The sequence below is a fragment of the Meriones unguiculatus genome, chromosome 8 (genome assembly GCF_030254825.1).
Source record: "Meriones unguiculatus strain TT.TT164.6M chromosome 8, Bangor_MerUng_6.1, whole genome shotgun sequence".
NCBI lineage: Eukaryota > Metazoa > Chordata > Mammalia > Rodentia > Muridae > Meriones > Meriones unguiculatus.
The window spans coordinates 539091-548912 of NC_083356.1; positions in this window are offsets into that span (position 1 = coordinate 539091).

Genomic DNA, 9822 nt, shown 5'->3' on the forward strand with positions numbered 1-9822 from the left:
AGGCTCCGATTTACCCATGGACTCTCCCTGTCTCAGCAATACTCAAAGCAAAACTCTCAGCAAGAGTGGGATGTCAGAGCTTGCTTGGGAACAGACCCAGGAGGACTTTGCTGGGAACCATGCCCCGATGCCTGGTCCTCCAACCCGGAAGGAAGTCTGCTCTGCAGTCACCCAGGGCAGCACGATCTCCAGTCTGTGATCTTCACTGCCGACAAGTGAGGCTGTGGGAGACCGAGGCAGGGTAGAACGTGGCCTCGCTGCCTGGCTGTCTGGCAGCTTCATTCCCCGCTCCCTCCCTTGGACACTTCTGTCCTCCTCTCCAAGCCTCCCCCTGCCCCCAGCTCTCTCCTACCATTACAAACCTCTCTAGGAGGAGATATTAAATACTGCCTGGGGCTCGGTACAGGCTGCTTTGGACGGGCTTTCCATGTTCTCATATCCATCCTAGGCTCCCTCTCCAACCCAGACATGACTTCACAGCTTGTCCTGGTCCTTGCTCCTGCTGAGTGTTGCTGAGGTGAGACAGCGTGTGCATGGGGTGCCCCTGGGCTACTGCAGGGCTTCGGGTGTGACTGCAGGACCCAGTCAGCACCACTTTGTCAAAGGGTCCAAGCAGCTCAGCAGGAATCAGCTGGGTCTGCTTGTGTCTGGGGATTGAGACAGCATGGCGTCTCTTTCCCTGGTCCCAGCTGAGGGACTCCCTCACTTGAGATGCTAGACAGGACTCAAGAGCGAGGCAAACCAGGTGTCTCCTGGATATAGACAGGAGCCCAGGACCATGTGTTCCCCGGAGCTTCTGCGGAAATTTCACTGATAAGAAGGGCTATGACTTCCACAGCCACACGTGCACACGTGTGTGGAGCTATTGGGGTGTGGGTTTGTAGGGAAGGGGATGAGGACATAGGTCATGGGGAGCAGGACAGAGGAGCAGACGTGGGCCGACATCCCATGTCTGGTGAGAGAAAGGACACTCACACCCAGGACCTGACTTAGGAATAGCTCACAGGCACACAGGGAGAGAAAGAAAGGAGAAACAGGGTTTTAATTAGAAGAGTTGCATGAAAGAGGAGAGCTGGCCTTGAGCAGAGAAGGGAAGACATCAGCAAAGGGGATTTTTGAGGCAGGGGCACAAGAGGCTGAATCAGGAGACTTTGGGACCCCAGCTGACTATTGCCTGGAGGGTTCTTTTTCCTCATTTGTAAATAGGGCACAAGTGCATGGAGGATTCTTGATTTTATTCAAAAAGCTCTCTCAGTGTGTGTGTGTGTGTGTGTGTGTGTGTGTGTGAATATGAGAGTGTGTGAGATGTGTGTGTGTGTGAGAAAGAGAGAGAATATGAGTGTGTGTAAGTGTGTATGTGTGTAAATGTGAGTGTATTGTGAGTGTGTATGAATGTCTATGAGACCTATTCTACAGGGAGCTACTCCCTGTAGCTCCCTGTGGGATTTAATATATACAAGTACTGTCAGCCCGTCCCTTCCTGTGAAAGAGAGTACCAGCGTAGCCAGGATGGCAGTCTGGTGCTAGGCCTGCCACCACCTGGTCCATTCAATAGGCCTCAGTTTCCTCTACAGCAGCCTCATATGATAATTTATAAAATTCAAAGTCCTTATGAGTGTGGGGAAGACTGTGAGTCACAGGAGTCCCTGTGGGCTGTAGGGAAGGCTAAGGGCTCCTTGGTGGGAGAGCCAGCGGCTCATGACTGTGAGCCTCAGTCTTTCTAGGCTGGGGCCCCGGGGAAAGTGGGTATGCAGTCCACCCCTCACAGCCTGTGCACAGGCTACATTCCCTTCCCCCTTCCCAACCCATTCAGGATGGAGGGGGCCGGAGGGGTGGGAGCCCCCTCCCCAGTGGCTTGGAGCTGGAGCTCAGCAATTACGCAGGAGGATTTATGTCCCTCTGCCTTTAATCGGAAACTCCGTGTCAAGAAGAAAAATCTGCACTGTCCTCTGGCCCAGCTTCCTGCTTTATCATTATTATTGCAGGAAGGTTGATTTGGAAACTTAAAGAAAAGTGGGGTTGGGGGTGGGAGCCACCCAAGAAGGGGAGGGGCACAATGATGGCATTCTTACTGTTGCCCCGGCTCGCCTGTCTCTATTTCCAGACCCTCATTGCCAACAGACGTGCCAACAGCACGGTCGACACTCTAGTATCAAGGCAGACTGGAGCAGGGCCTGGGTTTCTGCAGCCTCCTTGTTCCTTCCTGTGGACACCTCTCTCCTCACTCTAAGCCTCCTAGCCACCTCTTCCTTGCTATAGACCTGTCTTCTGGGAGATCTCAACCTTTCAGAGATAACAGACCTTCATCATGGACCCGAGCAAACAGGGAACTCTTCCGCAGACATTTCTTTTGTGCCAGGTGGTGGGTTGGGCTGTGGCCTTTTGAAGTAAAAACCCAGAACATGACAAAGGACAAAGGGTAAGGTGGTAGCTGGGAGTTCTGGGAGGGGCATGCTAGAAACTAGAGGACCTTAGGAAGGGCCAGTGTTCCAGGAGGCAGGGCATTGGGAGCTGGGGCACTGAGAAGGAGCAGCGGGGTGGACAGTCACGGGAGACAGCTAGGATAGGAGGGACTTACATAAAGAAACAGGGGCAGGAGAAGCCAGGAGCTGCAGGGACTCTAGGTGGGAGGGAGAAGGTAGATTGAGCAGAGGGGACAGAGGCTCTCACAGGCATGGGCATGCTCTGAGACTGTATTAGGGGGCGTGGCTGGAGTCTGCCAGGGAAGGGTCCTTCAGGGAATGTGGAGGGGGGGCAGGGATCAGAGGGGCAGCTGGTGGCTGACTTGTGGGGACCAGGGGTGCTGGAGCCAATTGTTGGGGTCTGTATTCCTCCCATGAAGAGCTCCCCGGCTGGTCCACCTAGCACTCATGGCTCTGATGAGGGGCTCTGCTTCCCTCGAGGCACCTTCCACTTGAAAGCTGTTATCTCCGAGACTGGAGGAGTGAGCCCAGGAAAGACGGTCCCTCTCAGCCCCCTCTGCCCACCATGATTACAGCCTGACAGGTGGGAAGGGCAGGGAACCTTCTTCGGAGTCAGTTCTCCTACCCTGCTTCCCCGTGCACCTTTTCAGGGCCTCGGGAATAGTCACTCATCAGTGTGTAACAGGGTGCGCATGAGCACGTGTGCCTTCCAAACAGAGGGCAACCAGCTTCAGACAGTGCCGGTGCTCTCCTAAATTTAACAACGTGTGTGAATTCATCCTCCTGTGGTCCTCACAACTTCCTGAGGGGCCTGGGCAGCTGTCACCTCATGATAGAAAGCACGGCACAGAGGAGCCAGTGACTTACCCGAGCTGCACAGCACAGCCCAGGGGCACCAGACGAAGGCCTGAGGGGCTTCCGGGTCTTTCTTTGGGTCACTTTCCTCCCTGGGACGCAGGGTTAAGTTTGGGGTGAGGGAAGATCGGAAGCCAAGCCTCCTGCGATCTTCCTCAGCCTGGGCTTTGTGCCTCCTCCCCAGCTCGGAGAGGTTTTATAGCTGTTTATGAGCAATTTCTGCCCGTATATCACTGGAGATATATGGCCAGGCAAATATTAGGGACTAGAGTGGAGGTTTTAAGAGGCACATTTTATTGCTGCTGAAAGTAGGCATGATAGACAGCCCGTGGAGACCCACCTTCTCTCCTGCCTGGCAGTGGCCGGGTGGTGGCAGCATGGACTGGGTTCAGCTGAGAACCATCTGCCAGAATCAAGTGTTTGCTGGCAGTCAGCAGTGCCCTATTAAAGGCCGACACTCAGAGGATTGGCTGCTCTCAGGGAGCAATGAAAGCAAGTGTGTTTGTGGCGGCAGTGCGGGGGTGTGACACGACATGAGGTCAGAGGGCACAGCCCGGCTTGGCCAGTATGCTCTCCTCAAACCCAAGGGGAAGACAGTGAGCTCTGGAGGATTCAGTTCACAGAAATGCGGACTGATCAAGACAAGCTTGCTGGAGGTGGTGGCACACCTTTAATCCTAGCACCCAAGAGGTAGAGACGGGCAGATCTCTGAGTTCAAGGCCAATGTGGCCTACAGAGCAGGGCAGCACAGGGAAACCCAGGCTTGAAAAAAGTTAAAACAAACAGACAGACAAAAAGCAAGCTCAAAGGAGCGCTCCTGACAAGGTGTCTGGGGAAAGGCTGCACCTTTATCCCCGTTGTCTTCACTGAGAGTCTTTAAGACTGTTATCTCATGAAAGAGACCCCCGCCAGAGGTGGCTGGGCGCTCATCTGCCCAGGCTCCTGTTGGGAACGTGCCCTCACATGAACCTGCGCTGTGTGGGCATGCTGGGGAGCCGCAGAGGGGCAAAGAGGCGTCTTGGTTTGCAGCATCTGGAAGGAAGATGTCTGGGGGAATCCCGTTCCTGATTTAAGCGACTCCGACAGCTTTATGGTGCCTCCTCGAGTGAGCCCCCAACGTTGGCCGTTTAACTTTTTAGCGTCGTTTAACGCTTAGGCTCCAGCGGACAGGCAGGCCTCTCGGCCCCAGAGGCAGATGCACTAAATCAGGACACTCTGAGGCCTCGATAAATAATTTTTACAGGGCACACAGCCCGTAGATCACCATGGGGGAGGGGGAGGCTGGGATATTTCAACCAATCGTCATCTGTGACTACCCGTGCTCTGACTCCAGACTGTCCACACAGCAGCTTCATAAGCAGAGGGTGCCTGGAAGGGCCTTGCACAGCCCATCACCCCTGTAGCCTGGGAGTAAGGTGTGCAATTCAACTTGAGGTCAGCTGGAGAGCGCCGGTACCCTTCCGAGCCTCAGCCACGGTGGGATGGGGAGTTTGCAGCAAAGTGCAAGAGAGGAGGAGAGTAAACATCCTGCAGCCAGAGTGTCACTTTTCAGGCCGTATGTCCTGGTCCTCTATTGCCTTGGAGCCCAAGGGCTCACAAGAGACCAGCACAGTGCATGGGGCTGGCCTGGCATGGGGGAGGGTGGCACTGAGAGCAGGGTGAATGGTCCAGGCGGGCCCCTCAGGCTATGCTCTAGGGAAAGATGCAATGGCAGATACCCTGCTGGGAGTATGAAAGAAGAGGACCAGGTAAATAGAGGGAGAGCGAAACGGACATAGGAAGACCCATGAAGACTAGGGGAGAAAGGACAGGGAGACCCGCAGGAGGAGCTTTCCTCTAAAACCTGGTGCTGCGTCTGCACCCACCAAGGCACCCTTGTACACTCCCAGCTCAGGCTCCCTGTTCCAGATGCAGGGCGCCCCCTCCCCCGCTCCGGTGCCCTGGCCCTGTCCCCTCATCTGTAAGACCCTGGGATTGGCTGGGACACTTAATCCATGTGGAGCTGATTCATGCCCATCTAAATCATCTCCGTGAGCTGCTCTAAGAGCCCGCTGATGTGCCAGCCACCACTGCTCTCCCCGGGGAGCAGCGGGCTGGGGGCTGCCAGTAAACAGACCTCCGCAGCCATCCTCCCAGCCCTGGCCATCAGTCCTGCCAAGTCGATTCACCTCTCCAGCTTTGCTCCCCCTCCTTCAACCCTCCATCTCCAGGCAGTCCCTCTCTGGGTCCCATCTTGCCTAGACTACCGCCTCTCCTCCTTGTCCCAGGAGCTGTTGAGGGGGTCTTCTCAGCTGTCCTCCTTCCTGCAACAGAGCCCATACATTACTTCTGGTCCAGCAAGGTGAGAAGAGGTTTGTTCCAGTCTGACTTACTGTTCAGCACTGATGTTCTAGGGAAGTTCTTCCTTCTGTCTACCCTGCAGGCTTGAGATTCACACGTGATCACATGTCTGGATGGGTGTGAGGTGTGACAGGGTTCTACTAAAGCCTGGAAGCCTCTGAGATTTGTAGTGTTGTCCTCTACGAGTTAATGTGGTATTTGGGTTACAAGCCTAGTGACATAGAAGGCTGTCTCCCTCTTTCTCTGAGCAAAGTCCCACCCATGGCCAGAGGCACACAGTGGGTGTTTAGCATCTATCATCTTACCTGTGCCCATGAGACCACACTTAAGGTGACAGTGCTCAGGAGGTTGTTATCGGAATGAGTGACACGGTAGGCCCAGCCTGGATCCCAGGAAGGCCAGATCACAGCACTTCTGCTCATTAAGTCTTGTAGTAAATGCATAAGAAAGTCTTTCATTCCTGCCCTCCCTTTCAACCTTCCGTTTTACTTACTTTCTCTTTTCTGTTTCTTTTCTTCTTTTGAGACAGGGTCTCGTTGTCCTGGCAAACTCACGGTGATGGATCCTCCTGTCTCGGCCATCCCAACTGCTGGATTGCAAGTGTGCACCTTACAAACTGTGTGGTCAGCTTGTTTCTACCCTTCTCTGTTTCCTTTACTTCGTCTCTGTAGCCTCAAATATGCTAAGAAAGGCCTCTACCAATGAGCTCCGCAGCCCCAAGTAGCCAGGCTGCAGATGATATAGCTTGTCCAAAGTACCTTGAATCTTGGTGACAGTGGGGTGGACGAGGAAGAGCTCAGTGCATGGGGCCTATGCTGCCTGGGAAGCAGAATGATTCCATTTGAGGGGTCTCTTTATCTACTGGCACTGATGCACATACATTGGCATTGCCGGGGGGCTGGAGGGAGCATGGAAGGCACCATGTTCCTGTCTGGGTCTCCTCCTCTCCCCCATCCAGGGTCTGGCAGCTCTGGCAGCCCTGCAGGAAAGGAGATGAAGAGGGCTTTGTAGCCTCATGGAATAAGTGCTAGGACCTGGAATGTGGGAGCTAGCCTGGGCAGTGAAGGAATCCCAGAGGCATAACGTCTTCATTCGAGTCCCTCGGCAATCGTAAATGGGAGAGGCCACGGAGAGTGAGGGACACAGAGCCTCCAGATGCCCGATGCCCATTCACAGAGACACCAGGGGACAATGTTTTCCTTTGTAGCCCAAGCTGCCTAGAATTCATCATGTAGCCTGGGTTGGCCTTGAACTCAAGGGCACATCTACTTGAGTTTCCTGAGTACTAGGATTATAGGCATGAGCCACCGACTTAGCTGGTATCTCTGGCTGGGCATTTGCCATACCCTAGACCTGAGCAGGTCAAGTGGGGCACCCACTGCTAGAATTGTCCCCTCCTTGAGCTGTGGGTCCCCTGTAGGAGTCATTTTGAGGGCACAGAATAGGTGGGGCTCCAGCTGCTGTCCAGCTGTGAGAGTCCCTTACAGGACCCTGTGCAGAAGGAGGTGAAGTATGGAAAGAGTGGGGGTGGGTGAGGTGTGGCTTAAGAATGATGGGGTGTTTCTCAGCTCTCTGAGCTCAAGACATATGGGGTATATAAGACAAGGAGAAGTGAGAATTATTGCTTACTGAAAAGGACGTGGGGGACTATGAAAACACTCAGGCAGGGGACCCCGTTCTTTCCAGCCATCTGTATCACCCAATCCATCTGTACCGGGCTAGATAAGAGGGTGGCGAGGGGCCACCTGAGAGCTGTCCTTCAGGACCTGTGAGATTCTAAAATGTGCCTTGCTCTGATGCACAGAGCAGGATCTGCGGATGTAACAGCAGTTCTCCTGTGGGACAAGGGCACAGCTGTTCCCAGCTCCGTGTTCAGCCCAGCCCCCACTTTCTTTCAACATTTGTCATACCTGGTCTAGCACTTTACCCTCGCACTGGCCTGCTGCTCAGGGCTCCCCAGGGCCCTTACTTCTGGGTGGCTCTGTGCAGTGTCCCCTCTGAACTCCTCTTCTTGTATCATACCCAGGCAGCTTTTCTCTCCTCCCAGGTTCTCCCTTGAAAAAGTCTACTTACCAAAGCTCACACTGATGAAGGGCCATCAGGGTGCACTCATGGGCCAGCGCCTCTGCTCAGCAGTCTCGGGTTTATCATCTGTCTGAGCTCATCATCCACACGTCCAGTTTAGGCTGTTTCACCCACAGTGTGAGTCGTTCTTCTCGAGCTTGCCAGTCAGCCTGACATCCCCCAGGAGGCCAGAGGCTTTTTGGACCTGAGCAGGATGCACCACCTTCCCCAGAAGCCACATCGGGGGGGTGGGGGAAATAAGCTCCTTTCCAACTCTGAGGTAGCAGAAAAGGCTGACAGGCCTGGAAATGTTCACTTCTATCTCTGCAGAACTGACCCCAACGAGGGACAAACACTTCTTGTTCAAGGGCCCCGATTCATCCACTCTCAGTCCACTTCTGTACAGATTCTTACGCAATTATACATGTTTTGGCCAGAAATCTGGCTCCTTGCCTTCCTCCCCTAGACCCCTGATCTAGGAACCATTTTTGGGAAACACCTCCAGCTCCATCGTACGGTGCCAGGAGAACAGAGGTGCAGAAGGATTTCTGGACAGCCACGCAGCAAACTGTTAGGGGACTAGGCGTGAGGAGCAAGCCAAGTGGAGGGGGTCAGAAATGCAGCTCCCCCTTCAGCACGCTCCAAATGTGCACATGATGGAAATGCCTTCACAGCCAACATCCCTCCCTTCAGGAAGAAAATCCCACAACTGGGGAACATCTGGATCAAACCACTGCCATGAAAGCACAACATCAAAGGTGCTTCCTAGCGACCTTGCCCACAGGCCCCTGTCCAAGAAAAATCGCAGATCTTCCTGCTTGAAGTTTTTAAGTGTCACAGAACCCCTCAAGTTTGGGATCTGACCTGATTCACAGGAGACAGATGTCCCCCAGTGAGCCTGCTTGGGTTTGATCACCCCCAGGGGGAAAGGGTGTATGTGTGTGACCCAATCCTGGCCGTGATGGGCTCAGGAAGCCTGGGATTTAAAGCTGTGTGGTGAGGGGCTCCAGCAGTTGAGGCGTGGGACTGGGAGGCACAGGACAGGTGGGCCTTTTGAAAACGTGCCTACATCAAAGGTTTGCAGAGGCTCCCTTCCCTGCTCTGGCGCCTCTGGGGTGGGGTGGGGGGAGGAACTTGGTGAGTTCATCACATAGCTGCACATAGCTGCACGTAGGGAGGCTGTGTGTCTGAGAACTTGTGGGGAATGTGCAGAGGGGGAGGGCGGCCTCCCCCCAGAGGGGAGGGAGGGCAAGGGGGTTTCTCATTTCCCAAACAGCCTCCCTGGGCCAAGGAAAATGGGGCCATATGCTGCCTCCTCCCTGTCTGCGCCTGGAGGAGCGCAGAAGGGGAGGGTCACATTCTTCCAGTGGATGGAGCAGCTGCTGCAGAGTGGGGGGGAGGGGAGGGGATTCCCACTTAAGTGGGAGCCAGGGAAGTGTGCACCTTCCACAAAGGCCGAAACTAAGAGGGTTGTAGAGCAGAGAGATCCTGGGAGTTAGTCAGCCCTTTGAGGTGCTCCCCGCATCCATCCTACAGTCTTGCAGGCTTGCACTGTGGGGCTTGGTTGGGTCCCCAGGCCTGGCTGAAATCAGATGAAGTCATTTGTGTGAACTGGTCTGACTTGGGATTATGACCCTGGTTTGAGCCGCCAGGGATTAGTCTTGGCTTGGAAGGTAACCTTCAGTTGGGCAGAGCATGGGGTGCTGTGGACATACCACCTTCAGGAAGCCTGCTGCTTCCTCCCAGAGGTGCAGGTATGTGGGCACATTCCCAACACACACCGTGTCTCCTCACATTGACAGCATTGGTGGTTTCTCTTGCCAAATAGGCAGTCAGTGCCAAAGTCATGTCCCCCTTTTGTTGCTAGCATTGGGCAACGCTGCCCTGCAGTGCTGGGCCGGAATCCCTTACTATATGAGACAGGAAAAGCTAAGCAATGTCTCCTTAGCAGCCCAAGGCCTCGGAGAGCTTCTGCCTTCCAGGGTCCCAAGCAGTGTCCAGCTCTCTCCTTCTTGGGGTCTTCAGGGAGTAGACATCTCTTTAGCCTCTTTAGACGCGTTTCCTAAGACTAACCTTTACCATCAGGCTTATTACTGAGACTTTAAAATCTCTTTCTCTCCTTCCTCTCCCCCTCCCCTTC